The sequence below is a fragment of the Empidonax traillii genome, unplaced genomic scaffold (genome assembly GCF_003031625.1).
Source record: "Empidonax traillii isolate 1590-97213 ecotype Southwest subspecies unplaced genomic scaffold, ASM303162v1 scaffold224:size737649, whole genome shotgun sequence".
NCBI lineage: Eukaryota > Metazoa > Chordata > Aves > Passeriformes > Tyrannidae > Empidonax > Empidonax traillii.
Window position 1 is genome coordinate 533,147 of NW_020955417.1, and position 18,644 is coordinate 551,790.

The window sequence follows — 18,644 nt, forward strand, 5'->3', positions numbered from 1 at the left end:
TGGCAGAGTGCCACCGTGGTGACGTGAAAGGCGCCTTCAGGAATGCAGCTGGGGCTCCTTGCTGGCAGCTTCCCAGTCCACATGCCCTCAGCTGCCGTGTTTCCCCCATAATGAACATTTTCATCCCATGCAAAACCTGGCAACCCTCTGGTCTTTTTCCCCCAGTAAAAGTCCACATGCAGTGGTTCAGGTGCCAGCATATCCCCAAGGAAAAAAACTCTCCTGGACTTAGACCCTGTCCTCCCGGCATGCTAAGGTCCTGTTGCTTTATTATCTCACCCACAGCCCTCACAAACAACAAGTCAAATCTGAACCTTTGGAAGGCAGCCTCCACCCTCCCCCTAGACCCCTTAACCTTGACATAGTTTTGTTCTCTGGAGTCTCATCATCCACGCAGCCCCACTCTGTTTCCTTCCAACCCAAGTTCACTCACAGGCACGTCATGGCAAACCAATTAGAATTACTGCACCCAGCAGGAGCAGCAGCAAGCACTGCTGGCATCCCCCACTTCCTTGAGAGTTGGCCAGGGGTGACCTGACATTCCAGGGCAGGGGCTGCCTCTCTCCAGGTACTGCACAGGGAGTGTTGGCCTCAGCTGGGACTTCCAGCCTGTGGCATGAATCACCAGCATGTTCATTCACTTCCCCCTTATCTCACCTGCAGCCTCTCCACCTACAGCTGACAGGCTGATCCAGGTAAAACAGCACTGATAATAAATTTGACAAATCACACGTCCCGTTATCAGAATTGACAACCCAAATGCAACAGCCCCACGGTAGCCACTTCCCTGTAAGCACTGCCCACCTTTCTACCTTTGCCCTACTCTGCAGATAGTAGGAAATAAATGCCTAGTTGTAAAGCCACGTGCTTCCCAAGTGACAACCCCTGAGCACAGGCACGGCTCTCCAGCCTGTTACCTGTGCAGGCACCACGCTCCTCTCCGCTTCCAGCCACGAGCCGGTCACGAAGGGGAAGAGCAGCGGTGAGGGACACGGAGGAACGCTGGCATCAGGCTGGCTGGCTCTGCCAGCTGTGACTCAGCAGGGCAAAGACTGCCCGGTCAGAACCAGGCAGATATCGCTGCTGGTCAGCGCCAACCAGCCTGTTCTGCACAAACAGGCCACGCGAGTCACATCGCTATGAAAACCGCTCCACAGCGGCGCAGCACGGGCACCTGGGGGCCTCGGCAAGCTCTGTGCGGAGATGTTATGTCACCAAAAAGAGAACGCTTCCCTTTGCCCTGCGGCCCTGAAGAGCTCAGGAAATTACACCCTCCCAGACTTTCCGCCTTCCTCAGCCTTCAGACAGACAAACTGCTCCATAAAAGCTGGCTTGTGCAGGCAGGGTGTCCTGCTGTGATTCCAAAACAACAGCAATTTCAGGGGTATGCTGTTAACCTAACACATTAAATATTGTAACTGGAATTGTAACAATATTGTAACAAGGAACCAGCTGACTGCTTGAAAATATTGGAATTCAGGGGACTGAGATCTTATTAATAAATTAAGGAGTGACAGCAAAGGCCAACTACCAAACTAGGAGTGCCCAATGAAGACCACCCCTAAGGAATAAGCCCACTCAAACTCCCAGGCTTGTCTGTCTCACTGGCATCTCTTCTATCTAAGAGGAAAAGGGGACCTCCAGTTTTACATGCTGAGTGGCTGAGCCTGGCACTCTTCTGTATGAGACAGATGTGGACAGTAAGGGGGCACTTATGGAGAAAGGGAGCAATCCCTCAAAAAAAAGGGACAAGGAAGAAGAAGTTCAGCTGAATTCCAAAAGCAATTTAGGGGTCCTGCCTTAATTTAGAATTTACAGTGATCAAAGGCACACTGGCACCTATGGGAAACTCAGGAGAGATCAGATACTCTCTCCAGCCTAACTCCAGGCTGACTCCAGTTCACCAAAACATCATTTGCCTACATCAAATCCTGTCACTAGCTCCCAAACTGGCTTAGGCTGTTTTACAGTAGGCAGTGGAGTGTTTCTTTAGAGACCTCAGTTTTGGACAGGGACCCTGGGTGCTGCAGCAATGAAAGGAACTTTCTCAGTAGCTTGCCACTCCCTTGGGCACAGCTCCTCAACTTAACAATGGAAAAGCAAACAGTCCAAAGATGAGCACAGGGGTTACTAACAGATTTTGGGATAACCATTCTCAGGTGATAACCACTACTTTACTCTGAGCAAACACAAACGCTGCCATAGTAAACCAGAAGAAGAACCACTATCAGAGTTGTGAACCGGCACTATTCAGCTAAAGTATTCAGGATCTCTATCCAAGGGGGTTAAGATCCTTTTTTTCCCCAGGGGCAGCATTTTTTCCGGGGGGAGCAGGAAATCCCTCCTCTTCATCATGCTCCCTCCCAGTAAGCCACAATTTCTAGACCTCACATCACAAGACTGACAACTTTTTTTAGTTCTAGAAAGGGGGATGATCCCAGGTCACAGCCAGGCCAAGGTGTTCCTATCTGGAAAGCAGTCAGAGATTACCATCAGTTTCATGAGTGCTGATCTCTCTCTCATGTGGAGAGACTACAATGACAGCAGGTTCAAACATCACTCCACAGCCACACCACTGACAGCGTGACTTGGTGCCAAGCACGTTGGGAGCAGAAAACAAACCACCACCTGAAAAAGTGTCCATTCCTTTACCAGCTCCAAATTCACCAGTGCTAGCCATTTCCAGCCCTGGTTGCGTAAGTACTGCAGCAGACACCCAGGTAGGGACATCTAGTTCTTGATCTGCTCTACCAGCAAAGGGAAACAAACAGCTGCTTGGTTAACCCTCTGCTCCCCCTCTCGCCCTCCTTCACCCCATCCTGCAGGAGCAGCTGCCTTTTGTGGGACAGAGATGGGAACACAGCCTCAGAGATACCAGTCCCGGAGGAACCATGAGGTTGGACAAGTGCCTTGGCAGCATGGCTGGCAGAGCCTGGCCTTGATCCCTAACTCCCACCCCTGTTTAGTGGGGGCAGCCTGGTTTGAGGTCACTTTCCCACACAGACTTGCACTCCCCCTGAAAGCTTCCTGTCATGCCCAAGATGGATGAGAGCCAGGACAAAGCATTGCCAACCCCCAGACTCCATATCTTGATGTACAAAGCGTGGGAGGAGACACCGAAGATACAGTGAGTTTTCCTGCCACCTCGGATGGTGGCAGAGGTGACCTAAAGGCACAGCCCAGTGTCCATGGGGGTCAGTAGACGTTTCACTACATTTTGAGACCAGCCAGAGGAAACCCCCTCAGTGCACAGAGCTTCTTCTCAGGAAGTTTACCACATCACACCATCCGAGCGTGAAGCCAGGTCCCCCCACCCTGCAGCTGTTTACTGTACCCAAGTGCAGAATGACACAGGCTTATGAAGCACCGTCCCACATTCAAAAATAGCGGATTCCTAGGGAGACAGGCACGCAGGCAGGAAGAGTGCACGACACTGCCCTGGCACGCAGTCCCTGGCTGCACCCCCACGGGGCACAGCCGGAGCTCTGCGGCACAGGGACTCACAGACACACAGCCTCGGGGGCAACACGGGCAGTGAGGCACGGCAGCATTCACAGCACCTTTTGCAGCCCGTTATCAATTTGGACTTGGCTCCGCAAAGGCTTGGTGCTCTCCTGAAGGTACAGGCTGCAGCTGGCATCAGGCAGCCAGAACCAGGTCCCTGCCAACAGGCGCAAGGGCTCCGACTTGTCCCCTTGTACAAAAAAAATCTTTGTCCACAGAAGCATTCACTGTGTCAGTGTCAACAGCAGTAAACCTGACTGGCCCAGGAAATCTTCCACTAGAAGAAGTAGCAGGTAGAGAAGCTTCATGTTACAATACAGTGGCTGATTTCCTGCCAGCTTGGTTCATTCCATGGTTAAACCGTGGCTCACAGGAGAGGAGGAGCATCACGATTTATGTCTAAGTAGGACTACCCAAAGCTGTTCCCACCACAGGAAAACTCAAGGGGGAAAAAAGCTCACGAAAATGAGCAGAAACAGTTTTGTCTCTGTCCTAGTCAGACTCCTGTTTAATCCTACAGCACAGCCATGCCCAGAAACCCTACACTGAAATGTTGACATTTCGTGCTCTGCCCCTGCAAAAACGCCTCTCCCCTGCAGCCCTGACTCACAGCCGGTGCTTCCCTTTATGCAACACCGCTCCATTTCCTGCACAGCCGGCGATCCTCGGTGCCAGCAAGAGCTGCGGCCACGTCGGTGCCCAGGCTGCAGACAGCCTGCGAGGAGGGCACTGCTGCTGCTCCTGCACTTGCACTTCGCCCCAGTTCCAGATACATTATTTCATTATTGCTGTCCACCAAATTTCCCCCTCCCTTTAAAATGATAAATATCGAGCTGTTCGAAATCAGAACCCGATGCTATAATTAGACACCCCCAAAGCACACATTGCTCTGTTACACAACACGGCTCAGAGCTCCTGGGTACTGGCTGAAGCTACATTTGCATTTTATTCACATAGTGAACACACTCAAAGCAGAATCTCATGAGTGTTCTTGGTGACTGAGCTTTGGTTCAGATGACGAAGCAGTCTGAGAGAATGCAGATAGATTCCCCTGGTATGAAGCTAAACCAGAGGGGAACTCGAGTCACCAGTGGGTGTCAGTCCACAGGATTAGACTGGAGTTAACCAGAAGTAAAACCTCCAGCACACATACAAAGTGGATGTCAGGACCTTAGCGCCAACTGTTTGCCGATATCTGACCCCCTTTATTGCTCACAGGTTGTTACTGAGGACACAGCTGCTCACAGTTCCGTGCAAATATCAGTGCCAGGCACTACTGCCAGACCAAGAAATGCCTTTAATTCACTTAAAGGATAAGCTCAAAACAAAAGCCAGGCTCCAAACTCCAAGGCTTCACATCTCAGCCACATTTCTGCTTTCTCTTCCCTGCAGCAACAGGGCAATATCCTGCTCAGCTTTGTCCCTTCAGCTGCACCAGGAAGCACTGGACTGGCTGTGATAACTCACACTAATAAACTGGACAAACAGTACACATTACTCACTTTCAGCTAACTAACACAGTGATAGCTCTGTCCCTTTTAAAGGACTCGGTGTAAGGAAATGCCATGCTGCAGCAGCACATGCCTTGCAGGAGCCCTGCAGACCCTGGTACAGCAAGAGCCATACAGTGTCTCCAGACGGCAGCGCTGTGAGCCAGAGCTCCAAGCTCTGTATGCAGCTTCCCCACCTCTCTGGTACAATATAACCAAGTCTTTGCACATCTAACTCCCACTGGATGCAGCAGGATTAAAATTCTTACTGGATATTTGGAAATCCAACCCTGGAACCGTCCCTGCTGACATTGTTTGGCAAAGGGATAGCTGGGTGGCACGGGGCCCAAGCCTTGCCAGCTGCACACCCAACCTGTACAGCTGTTTTGGAATCTGCATCTGCCAAACAACAGCACGAGTTAAAAAAAAATCAGCCAGGGTCAACATTTTCCCAAGGTTACCATCAACTGTTTATATAATGAAAAGGCAGTACCAGTGGTCAAAGACAGCCCTTCAGCTGGCCTTGATCAGCATCAAACTTTCTAAAAAAAGAGATTACCTAAATCAGGCTAAAAGTGAGAGCATCCTCCCAAACCCAAGTTTCCTGTGTTATCTGTAAGATGTGATCTAAATAATTCAAAACTTCACTGGATCTAGGTCACTGACAGAGGTTTGTTTTTCAGCAAGATGTCCCGGAGGAATTTTTTTTTTATTTTAAATTGTTCCCGACTTCCAACATCATACATAACGACACCCAATAGCAGAAGGAGTGGATGAGATGGGAAGTAGGAAGGATACTGACACAGGCTAACTTCAGCTTGTCAAAGCTGGGCTTTTTCCTCGCTCTCAGGGAAGATAAAACTGTGGCTGCAGCACGGTTGCGCCTGTGACTGCTGGAGATCTACAGGTTGATTGCAAGAGATGTGCAAGAAGACTCAGGCAAAGCAAGCTTCCATTTGCAAGGGTGCACACACACATCTCCAGCGATGTCCCAACCACAGTGGTTGAAAAGGAGAAGAAAGACCAATTTCAGCTCCTCCAGAGGATCAATCCATGCAATGACTGCCCTTGGTTGACTATGGGAGGAGCCCTAGTGGAAATGCCACTACATGGACAGTAACCTTTCTGAGCATCTCCCAGGCCAGCCCTCAGGCTCTTTAGGTGTATACAGCTCATAGAAGAATTGCAGAGGCAAATCTTTAACCCTGAAGTACTTTTTACATGTTTGCAGCAGTCCAGAGTCCACTGGTTGACCTTACTTTTGGGTATGTTGGTTTTTTCCTCCCTTTTATTTGCATGTAATAACAGCAAGTTACATAAAGTCAGGAAATGGGATCAGCACAAAGTTCGAACTAATTTTCCTATTAGAGGCCTTGCGCAACCATTTTTACAGCAGGCCTTTAATGACATCTTTAGTCCATTTACAAGGTTGAGATTACAGGCATTTTCAGGTAACTCGGGCAGGTCATCAATACTTCCTGGAAAACAAGTTTTGCTTTTCATATTTATTTGTCAAAAGGAGATAGCAGTGATTATGCTCATTTCAGAGAAACTAGGAGGTGGTATAACCTCCCTCAAAAGGACACAAATCACGGGAAAAGCGACTTGTCTTAATGTGATACAAATATTTTCTCAAAGCTGCTTTATCACAAGCAAGCTACCAGCATCCTAAGTACTAGAAATGCAACAAAGTATTTAATATACTGGCCAATATTAAGTATCTACCAACTTTATCACACACCCATATTCAAAATTTCGCATGAAATAAAGAGTTTATCACTGTGCTGAAGGTTTCCAGACAGATTAAGTCAAACGTGGGACAATGAGCTTCAGAGAAACTGTGCAACAACTTAAAAAGGCTGTATTTAGAGGAAGTACTGGCTGTCCAGACATGAAGTATCCAACTTCCAAGTACCTGATCTCTGCAGAATACATGAAACTGCACATAAGAACTGAGATGTTAATATATGCTACATTTTAAAATCCTAACATTTTATTCCTCACTCCCCAAATTCCATGTCATATGTTCAGAAGAACAGCATGGAAAAGGATGAGAGATTTTAAATTAGAATCATCCTATTTTTATTAATCAAGCAGCTCTAGCCCTATGGATCTTGTGGAGAACTCTGTGGGCCAAATTCATCTCATGTTGTCACATCAATGTTTCTAGAGATGTATTTATTTTTTTTTAGTGCCCTGACCTTAATGGGTGTTTTGCACCAGTACTTTCTGCAGAATCAGACCTTCAATGCATTATATACCTGATGTCTTAAGTGGTTAAAATTTCACTGTTTGGGATCAGAAGTCAGTTTAGCCACCGGCCCTATCAAAATCATTATCAGCAAGATAATGATTTCTTTCTCTCTAAACTTCCTATTCTTTCTCATCTGAAACCAGACCACAGGAGCAGAGTTTTGAGCTTTAGAATGTTGATTTTTACTTTTTTTTTAACCTATTTAACAACCTATACTGCTTGCATGCCTCTCCCACTGGTCCAGTAATTACCTCGTGATTTGACTGCTGTGCACACCATGAGCCAGGTATTTGTAACACGCAATTCCCTGGGATATGCAGCCATGTCAACCTGCTCCAGCAGAAGCCAAACAATGGAGCCTCTGTTTCAGCCTTGCCTCCTGGCTCACCTTCTCATCGCTGCTTTTTGCCTCTCTGCTTCCTTTCACTGATACTACATCTGAGCAAATGCTGCAACTTTCCTTACAGCTCCTCTTTAGGGAGTCCTGGGACTTTGTTAACAACCAAACAATTCCTCACTTATAAAAAAAAAGCTTGGAAATGGGAATTCGGGTTTTGGAGGACATAAGGACAATTAGAAGTACACCAGATGGCAAATTCAGAATTTTTAAGGAAGTCACATCACTGAGAGCCTAATGGAAGGGGCTGGGGAGAAGAGGAGATTCAGGTATATATTTGTGTATGTATTTAGATAGATATACACTGTGTATATATATATATATATATATATATATACACTGTGTATATATATATATATATATATATATATACACTGTGTATATATATACGTACTGTATCAGAGAAGTATGTAGAAAAAGCCTCCTGTTAATCTGCAAACAATTTGATGGGTGCTCTTTGGATCCTGCTGTTGCAAACACAGACTCCTCTGTGCTGGGGTCAGCCTGCTTCACTGTGCACCACCCTCCTCCTCCTCCAGCTCCCCACAAGCCGGCCCAGCCCTGCAGCTCTGGTGCTGCCAACCATCTGCTCCAGCAGCCCTCCCACACACAGGCTGGCGAGGCAGACTCCTGCCTAGTGCAGAGCTGATCCAAAGCCGCTCACTGCACGGCTCAGCGCTCTCCCCTCACACATCCACACTCCGCCATCTCTCCTGGGGGACAGCAAATGCTGTGACCATCCCCTCCCGCCTCCTGCTCTGAAACCAAACAGCAGATCTGGGGAGAAACTTGGCCACCCTGCTCCTCACTGCTGCGAAGAAGGACTGCCCAGAGGATGCCCACGCACAGCAAAGCCACAGCAATGTACAGAGCTGGTCTCACAGAGACGAGCCACCCGCTCATGGCAGTGCACTGTGGTGGGCATTGCCAAGCTCTGCCACAGCACACGCTTGCCAGAGGGCACTGCACAGTGGGAACAAGCCGGGATCCCCACATGGCTTGAAGGCACCTGCCAGGCCTGTCTCTGACACAGCTCAAGGCTTGCTATGCCTTGCTTTTTCCGCAGCTCTCATCTGCCAAGGAATGGTTTCTGGAGGTTCATTTCCTGCCTGTCTTCATTCTTGCGGAGTCTGTGGCCACCCAGCTAGCTCTGCTCTGTGCTGGGGAACATGTGAAATCATGTCATGGCTCTGGGATTTACTGGCTCAGGTCTGCATTTGCCGATGCTCATGCTTTTGGAACTCTTCTTAGAGCATTCACCTGTTTTTGGAAAATGTTTCTGACCTGTGCTGTTAGCAAAGAGGGATGCTGAAAACCTCTTCTAATATAAGTCTCTCAGAGGAACAGAGCACCATTATCTGAGAAAAGAAGCTGGCACACAAGACTGAATTAGGCACTGTGGCTTGGCACTTCCTGGCACAAGTGAAATGGAAGCATCGTCTGACATTCAACTGATCCTGAGCCAGGATGAGAGGGTTACAGACGCTGGGTTACATATAAACTCCTTAAAGCTTTGTTATTTGGTCTAGAAAGGTTTGGTTTCAAGCATTTGGGTAAATTCACCTCAAAGCACAGAAGGCAGACACGGACCTACATCCTTCTGAATTTGCCATGCTCCCAAAATCACACAAGTCACTGCACTTAATTCTCCCATCAAGACTTACCCTATTCTGCTATGGCTGACCAGATCCAGACCTCAAAACAAGCAATTTTGCACATTTTATGAACAGTTTCATCTGTAAGCTTTGGGTTTAGACACTGGTCCCAGAAGAGCTTTGGACCCCAGTCTCCCAGGTTGGAGATAAGAGCTTTTCCAAGGAATGCATCTATATGAAGAACCATCCTAATCTCAGCACATTCAGGACCGTGAGACTTAAAGGAAACTTGGATTGACCAGCACAGAGGCCAGTGGTGCTGTGCCTGTCTGTGCTGGCTCCCTGCATTTCATTGCTGCATTGACTTTGGTGGGTCCATCTATGCTATTTTCCTGTGGCTTTCAGCCCTGTGCCCAGGGGGATGAGTGCAGCAGGAATTAAAGGCTGTGTGAGTGCACAGAATCATGCATTGCTCTGTGTGTGTGTGCACAGGCACACTGCCTCCCACGCTGCCAAATTAACCACTGCACTCCAGGCTCGTGTAGGGCAGAGTGTGCTCCCCCAGGGACACCAGCTACTCCCTCCCAGGGGATTGTGGCTGAAAGGGACTGTTGGGTGGCTGCTGGGGGAGGGAGCTGTTGCCCACAGATATCGCCCCAATGCCTCCAGGTTGAAGGCAGACAGACAGGCTCCCCTTCACTGTCCTTTGGCACATGGCCTGGGATGAGGGACCACGCATGTCAGCGAGTGTGACAGGTCACAGAGACATGCCACAGCTTGAAGGCACCCTGCTGGGATCTTGGGAATGCTGCCAAAGTGAGGCTTTCATTTCTGAAGCATCCTCTACCCACTCTTGCTTTCTGCACTCTCTTCTCCTCCTTCCCTTCCTCCATTTGTAGCAACACTGCATTCTGCATGCTCCCTGAGAGAAATAGGGCAAACATAACCTGATTAACCAGAGGATTGAGGCAGGAAGGGGAGGGAGAGGGAGATTAATACGCAGAGAAACACAGAGCCTTTCCCTCTCACGTTAGCTCTTGCCTATTCAATAATTAAAGTGTTCTGCGGTGACTCTGACTTTGGGATTTGCTATAAAAGCTTCTCGTAAACTCTGTCTCAGCATGCAGATATCAGACCGAAAAGAACATTTGGTCTGACAAGCTGAAATTTCTTTCAGACTCCAGGGTCAGTCAGAAGCTTAAAATCACTTGGATGTAAGCCTATGGCTTCATTTTAAAACATAAGGGTCCCTCTTGCTGTTGTTCACCTATTGAATAAACTGAACCCAGCCTTTATTTGGCTAGTCTGCCTTTAAAGCACGGTCAGACAGTTAATACAGGCTTTCTCCATTTCATGTATGGAAAAATCTCCAAGGCTGGCAGCAGCTTGTACAGGCTCATATGAAATAGGAACATGTTACACAGGCTCTGGCTGCCCTCCAAGCCCATTTTGATGTTCTATATTCTTTCCACCCATTCTTTCTTGCTTACCATAAGGCACATAGATGTTCCAGGACAGAAATGCAAAGCTTTTCACTTGCAGAAAAGATACCTTCCCTGACCTTCAAGGGTCTATTTTTGTCTGCTCTTATATGCCCTAAGAACTCTTACATGGGTCATGCACGGAACAAACTGACCCTCAGTAACTTTTGCCTAAGAGATATGAAATGTTGCAGAGATTATTGTTAATTTATTTTAATTCTCTCTGTAATCTACCACACTATTGACTCCAAATCTCCAGATGTTGTTGCAAAGGAGCATATTTTAAAATGGCATGCAAGTCTGACATTATTACCCAAGGAATGTATGTTCAACATTACAGCTAAATATACAAACAGAGTAATAAGAACATATTATTAATCCAGAATTTTCCAAAATGTATTGAGTACCTTCGGCCTTCATCTGCCTTCACTTTTCAAGACCAAATCTGGAGACAGAAATACCTACTCAGCTCCAGAAATTTCAGAGTGAAACAGATTTCCTTTCCTTACTGTGCCCCTAAGGAGGCACAAAAAGTTGATGAGATTAAAAATGAAGGAACACTGGGTTGGCAGCCAAACACATGCACACATATTCCATAAAGAAAGCAACAGACCCAGCTCCTTCTGTCAGAACCCGTGAATACACCACAGCACATCCCAGCAGTCAGAGGCCCCGGCTCCGCTCTGTCCCATGTCTCACAAATTCTAACGCTGACATTCTTCCACCAAACTGGCACTGCCCAGTCTGCAAACACTTCAGCCCAGAGGCCGAGAGTGAAGCCGTGGGTGAGCCCCACTGCCCCAGCAGCCAACCCAAAGGCTCCCTGTGTGGCAAAGAGTTAAAGGGGACAGCACATCCCTGCTGCCACTCCAAACATTGTTCGCCCTCCCACAGTGAGCAAAAGATAAAGTGGGCTGGTATCTTTTTCCTACTGACTTCACAGCATTAAATATCAAAGATCCTCAACAAACACACCATAGAATGTATAAAGCAGAAGTGCTGTTCAACTAGCAAAAAGCATATGGAGAATATGTGGGGGCTGAACTGTTCAGAAGACCCAGCCTGCAGCAACCCAGCTCTCATGCAATCGCACACACACACAGGATACATGACAGTATCTCCCAGTATGTCACATTTTCATCACATTGGCAACTTTTAAAGTGTTCTTGCACTGAAATATTGCCTCCTAAGACCAGAACTGCATAAAGTCTAGGAATACAACTGAACCTGGATAAAGCCACGAGAAAAACAACACAAGGTTTGAGTTGGCCAGTGAGAAATGATGTACCTTGCATTTCCCACCCATGACACAGGCATGCTACTCCTCTTATAAGACAAAAGTTAGAGAACCACCAGATTCTGAAAGTATCAGGATTTCCCCCATAGGAGCTAAAAGTCAGATGCTTTGCTAACATCCATGTTTTTATACAAGACTCACCACAGTTTGCAAAACAATAAGGCCGTGCCCTGCAAATGTTTGCTAAACATTTGTGCAATTTCATCCAAATACAGGAACGGAGGGGCAGAGTCTGAAACTCCAACATTAGCATAGCACTGTGAAAACAATTCATTGGCAGTCCACAGGCAAGCAGCAACCTTTCATTTTCTGTTTAAAACTTCATTATAAATAAAAAACTTGAATTAATTTACAGAGATAAGGTTCAGTATTTGTGTTCTTGGAGAACACAGCAAACCAGTCACCCTATTTGGCAAACATTCTTCTTTACTCTGCTTCCACTTTCACTTCTCTGGTTTGTTCTGCCTCTTTAGCTGAGGAGAGCTGCTCTGTGCCTGTATGATGCCTGTGCTGCAAAGCTGCGCTCCTGACACAGATGTTTAGCTTGGTACCCGCCTGAAGTATATTAATGATCTCACTGTGGCTGCATAATGCAGCTGAGTCAAAAGACATGGTAGCAAAGGAGGCTGCACCTCTCTTTCTCCACCTTTATTTTCCTTTGGAATCACTGCCATAGTTCAGACCTTTGGTACTGAGTCATGGTGCAGCATATCACATTTCAGTTAAGGAACACAGGCACTTAAAATTAAAAAGGAGTGGAAGAAAATTAAGACCACACAAAATTCTTTCCTGAAAAGGATTAAAAATCAGTCTCCTCTTCCTGCCAAGCCACACTTTGAACCTACATGTGACAGCAGGGCTCACATCTAGCTTTGCTGGGAGCACGATGAGGGACCAGCACCAACCTGCCAGCCTAGGGAATGTGCAGGATGGGCCACTGAATGCCCACAGTGGCCAGCTAACAGAGCTACAGCACAAGGTGTTAGTCCCCTACAGCGCAAGTTAGGAGAGCTTGGCTAGAAAATGGTGTGTGTCTTTCTTTGCCTTAGCTACCTTCTGCTTAGAGAGTCAAACAGAACAAAATTAAAAACCTCAGGGAGCAGAGATAAGGCAACAACTTTCTGCTGGGAGAAGCTCCATGTCCACTCCAGCAGTGTGCTCTGCTAACAGTACACAGGATATAAAGGGTGTTTAAAAACTCTGCCTGGTAACCTCTCTGGACAGTGCCTGCCTTTCACAGTCCTGTCCTCCACCAAGGCCTCTATGTTCACCCACAGAGCTGCCAACAACCACCACCACAAAAACAAAGATCTAAAAGAGTACCTTGTGTAGAAACAGTCAAGTTGTTTTTCCCATCTGAGAAGAGCAGAAGAGTTGAGGTTTGTAACACGAGCTGAAATCACCCCTCAGGCCTCCTTCCTTAAGGGCTGGACCAGCCCAGCTGCAGGTCTTTTAGAGCCTCAGGGATGGCCCAAGTGTGGGAACTAAAATGAAAGCACCTGGTTGCCTACTTCTATTCTATTGCTGTATTTATTGAACTGCAATTTAAACTTCATCTGCCTTCTCCAAGGAAGGGATAATCATTTTGTCATCTATAGGCACATGCATTTTCTATATTCACTGGGCATTAGTAAACACTAACATGTGGGACAGACTATGAGGCTGTGGCATCCAGGCTCCAAAAGGAGACTGCAAACCCAAAATGTGATTTTCTCAACCTCTGGTCTTCCCACTCCACTCCAGGGACAGAACTGGTTTTATTCATCAGGACACAGAAAGAGCAACAGAAACCAACCTATATGTTACAAGCTCCAGAAAATGTCAAGAGCGGTAAAAGTAATACTTTATAGCACTTGTATTTTCAGGGAAAGCTTTGAAAAGAGGTGTCCTGCATGTCAAAGCATGGTCTTCATGAAAACACAGACCCAGCTATTTCCAATGTCTAGGACCTCCTTGCCCCTGCAACTTGTGCTGGTAAAGCGAGAGCTTCCTTTTGCAGAGTCCCAGCTGTGACACTGCCATCTCCTAAATGGATAAAAGAAATAAAGGGATGAATTCACATCTTTCTTGTGCACTGTTTCTGTGGAGCAGGCAGGGCATAAAGTTCCATCACCAAGTCTGTGTGTCTGCAATGCTGAGGTGTGCTCTCAGCTTTCTGTGGTGGTTTGTATGGCCCAGCAACTTCTTAATCATAGGCTGCTGACTTTCCAGCAATGTAACCTGGAATTCTGTTTCACAGAAATGAAAGTTTGGACACAGTGATTTTTGTACGGGAGAGATTGCATAATTTGGTATCACATGGAGAGTCAACTAGATACGTAAGATCTGAAAGCTAGAAAAGTGTCTCCCTCCAGAAGAGAGGCAGCATTGTGTCCTTAAGTGTACTGTGTCCCAAAAGGCCTGAGTCAGTAACAATTTGCCTTTGCAGGACTCTGTAGCTCTTTAGCCAGAGCTAACCAGCTTGTTGGCATATGACATGCTGGGAATGGATCCTGGGGGAATCAAAACTGACAGCTGCAGAACGAATGTGATTATTAAAACAAGGGCAAGGGGGTTTCTGCTCCAGATGGAGTGCAGGGACCTTTTGCTACTGAACCTGCCTGCCTCTAAAACTGGCAAGAAGCAGTGGCATAAGTCCATAGCCCTCCTCTCACATCCCTCCTGCTCCTCACTGTAATTTATAGAAACGTCACCACTTCCTGTACCCTGCAAGGCACTCAGGTTGGATGACAATGACAGTAACAGTAACAGTTCTGCTGCTGCCAGTTTAGAAAGCAGCAGCCAGGGTGCATTAATGACTTACACTCCTCCAGACTGTCAACAGGAGGCAGGTGCTGAGCTGCCTGAGGTAGCGGCCTGTCCATGGGAGTGCCTTTCCATCTCTGAGCATGTGATTTATCTGAGCATCCTATTTCCTGCATTTCCTAAGTAAATGAGTAAGATTTCAGAGTTGCATCGAGGGAATGGGTTTGGCTTGGAATCCTGCACAGTGACTCATGCTTTCACAACTAAATTCATTTCCTTAGAGAAGCAAGACAAAATTACACGTTCTACTTAGTCCAGTTAAGTAGAGTGTTGATTTAGACAGCTATTGTAAAAAATACAGTTTTATCTAGCTTTATTCTGAATGCATAACTCCCTGCTGCTGTACCTGCAAACATAGCCAACCTTTTAAGGGGAAAAGGAAAACTCAGAAATTCTGGGTGTTAAAATGTCAGCTAGAAGTCAGTTTGCAGAGAAAAACACACAACTGACAAAAGAGCTTTGTCGAAGTCTTAAGCACATTTAAAAACAGGTTGTAGAAACACATAGCCACAAACACTAGGAAATGAGAATTGCATCAGCTAGCTCCTCCCATTCCCCACAGTGACAACACAAAGAAAATGAGGATTTGAAGGAGGAAAAAGTTCCAGATCTTTGTAACACCAACATCCTTACCTAACACGTGCATGGAAGAAGCCAAGGAGAGGGATTCAGAGGTGTATGGACCGTGGCTAATCAGTTATGTGCAGAGATACTTCTTAGTGCAAGCTGAGGTGAAACTCATCCTTTTGCTTTTAGTTTTCTTAGGAGATCAGTCCAAATGATTTGGCTATACTGACCAAATTGGAATAACACAAAATACGGATTTTTATGGAGCATGAACCGACTTCCTGTATAGGAATTTCAAAATTGCAAGAGTTCTGACTGTGGGAACTTTTCTGATGCTGACAATTTAGCAGAGAACACAGACTTTGGTGCCAAGCTCAGTTTTGGAGTCTGGGCCTCTCTGGTTTAGGAGAAGACTCTCCATAATTTACATGTTGCTTTATGAAGATGTAATGTTTCATAATTAGCAAATCCCTGCAGTACCACCATCAGGTTGGTAGATAAAAATATCCTTCACATTTTATAAAGGAAAAGATGAAGCCATTAAAGCTGAAGGAAGTTTTTTAGGCCTCAGAATAAATCAAATGGGAAGGAGGACTGGAACGCGACATAGCTACATGTAGTGCCAGGTCTATCCCTCACACAGTGACATCATATGAAAGCAAAGCTGTTGATGATGTCAGAGCAAAAGCAGGACAAATCATGCAGGAAAAAACACTTAGTATTTTTAAGAGTAAATTAAACCTCACGTCTCAGGTAGAGCAGAGATTCCACAGACCTTTTCAGGGCCCCTCAGTGTCCACAGTAGCTTTGAGATTCTGCTGAACTCCCAGCTCATCCGTAGCTCACACAGCAAACATGTGCAGGTCCTGGTTTGCTGTCATTATTCAACCCAGTAGCACCATCGGATTTGACTTGGTCTGTCACGAGCCAGGACCTGAGCAAATGGAGAGTGGAATAATTAAATGTACAACCTCTTGTGTATTGGCAAAACAGATAGAAATTTACTAACACTTTTTAAGTGTTTCATTGAAAATGGCAAGATGAACTCACTTTGTATGACTGTCTCTGGGCTTTATTTTTGTGATAAAGGTCTAATCTGTATTTCATGGTTTAAAGTCAAGCACATTGTTTAAGAAGAACGTGGCATCGTTTCCATCTGTTATTGCTCAAAGCCTGATCAAACGCCACTGAAGGCCAGTGGAAAGGCTTTACTTGTAACTCCTAGACTAAAATATAAACATTTCCGCATTCAGCACCTTCTGTTGCTTTATTTTTCATGTTTGATCTGTAAAAGCCTATATGGCAAAGAGGGTAAGCAGGCTGAGGAAGGGCCAAGCTTCCCCATAGAGACACTGTCGCATATCTGGCATTCCCATCACTCCATCAACACCACCTCCCGCTACCCTGATAAAAGGCAGCAGTAGAAAATGAACAGGAAGAATAAAACTCCTTATGTACACAAGTGAGAAAAGTCAGCCCCATCCCTACAATCAAAGTCAATCACTTAAAGGAAATCAAAACAGACCTGGCCTCCATCTTTCAAGTGCAAGAAAAATGCCCTTAATTTGCTCACCCTCTTCTGTTTGTGTTGTTCTGAGCCTCCTCTGATTGAAGCTCTCTGAGGCAGAAAATCAATGTCAATCATGCCAGATGACTGCTTTCCTCCCGAGCATCTACTGCTGATAATAAGATAATAAGATCACAAAGGCCGCATGGAGAAAATTTGGCCATCGCAGCTGCCTTCTCAATTCTGTAACCCAGGTGAATTAACACTGGCATATTAAAAGCTGACACTATTTTTTGACAAAAAAAAAAAAAAAAAAAAAAAGGCTTCTGATCTGGTTATCATCATAGAGGACATACTGGGACCAGGACGGTTTTGAAACATCCTAGTCAGCTTGCTTTGGCCTGCTCTACCTCTGGTATCTGAACAGGCACCAGACCAACAAGGAAAACCTGATGCCTCATGTTACAGAGAACAGAGATTCAGTTTTGGTTCTGTTCTCGGTAATGAGAAACACAAACACAAGCAAGTGGAGATGTCTTTGGAACTTATACCCTGAAAAACAACATCTGATTTTATTTTGTCTGAGCCACAGGATGAGAAGAATCTTACAATACCAACATTCTCTTAGGAGCCCTGACCTCACCGTGAGTCATAAAATACCACTTGGTCTATATTAGTTACACATTTTTAAACACTCATTAATCTATCCAGCCGGTCTTATCTTAGAAGATTGTTATCTTACATTTAAGTTCTTCAGGAGTAACAATTTTTAGAGGGAAAAAATATTTTTTAAATCTTCATTCATGTCAAATGTTTATCTTCTGTTCCACCAGCTGTCTGTAACCCAAACTCTGGGTGAGATGTTCAGTCCCATTCATATAAAGCCACTGTAAATACAGATTCCTGGGATGCAGAACTAAATTTCCTAATCCATCCTTGAGGCTTCTAATAGAACAAGATGCTCAGTGAACCCAGAATAATGCAGAATGACATAACTATGTTTCCTTTTATCCTGCATTCATGCAGCTTTAGGCCTGCTCAGCATCTACCCACGCTTTTCTTCCTTAGTGACCAGTCTCCTCTGACACAGCACATCTCACAGGCCTCGCTCCTTCTTCCAGCACGGAACAAAGCACATCTAGTTCAGTAACCAATAGGCCATTATATTTAACCTCCTTACAAACAAAAATCAAACACCACAGAGGCACCATAACTACAAGAAATTAAAAGAAAAAAAAAAAAAGGAGAGGGTAAGAAAAAGAATCACTGTAAAACAAGAATGGGAAAACAAAGGTAACCCAGCTACTCACACAAAATTCAATGAACGCTTCTCTGATTTTCAGTAAGGATGAACATGTTAATCCATGGGGTAAAGACAGGAGGCCTAAGAGAAGAGGCAGAAGGCAGAAATGGGTACCAGATAATAGATGAACATATCCAGATGACCAGGAAAACTCACTGAGTCTGCTGTGTTCCAGCTGGAGGATCAAGGCATTCTCAGTCCCAGAATTCTGATGCACAGTAAACCAAAGATCAGTTGCAGAGATTTTAGCTAAATTTACCTACTTGAAAGCATTACCACAGGAGCAGAAAACAGCAAGTGTTCAGAAACAGGCCATGGGGAAGCAGTTTGGGCTTGTGCTTTTGATGTCTGTGCAATTATTCAGGGAAAACTTACAAAGTAGAATTTATGACAAATGTGAAATTCAATGGATGAAGGGATAAGAGGCAGCATGGGTTTACTAAA